At 52.1% G+C, this 353-nt stretch overlaps 1 protein-coding gene across 1 annotated transcript in view; it reads right to left on the reverse strand.

Annotated features, from left to right (window-relative positions):
* LOC119581981 (protein PXR1-like) overlaps positions 1-161 on the reverse strand; it is a gene marked incomplete at its 3' end in the record, with an annotated part of 14,510 nt that extends 14,349 nt beyond the window's left edge. The window contains 1 exon segment of the mRNA XM_037930170.1: positions 1-161. This exon segment is cut by the window's left edge and continues 617 nt beyond it.
* Positions 162-353: the final 192 nt, after the last annotated feature.

Consider the following 353-nt stretch of genomic DNA (forward strand, 5'->3'; position numbering starts at 1 on the left):
TACCGTATCACGAAAGGGAACGGGCAAGCAAAGTTATCAGAGAGTCTTGTCTCTTCTTCCATATCTCACCTGCGATGGCTTTCGTTATTACGAAACACGGAAGAGGAAGAGGAGAGAAAGTAGAGTAAACGGGTGCACGCTACACCGCCTGATAATACACTAGATTTGTATTCCCGGTTTTATCATTTTTATGAGAAATTGAGGCCGGCGTGGGGGGTGGGGAAGGGGAGGGGGGAGTGTTAGGGGATGGGAGTTGGCGGTTCGTCGGTGGGGGGGAGGGGTAAGGGAAAGGGTAAAGGGGTTAGAATAGGGAGGGGGTATGAGCAGAGGGTCGGGCGTGAGTTCGCTGGTAA

The sequence above is a fragment of the Penaeus monodon genome, chromosome 15, assembly GCF_015228065.2.
Source record: "Penaeus monodon isolate SGIC_2016 chromosome 15, NSTDA_Pmon_1, whole genome shotgun sequence".
NCBI lineage: Eukaryota > Metazoa > Arthropoda > Malacostraca > Decapoda > Penaeidae > Penaeus > Penaeus monodon.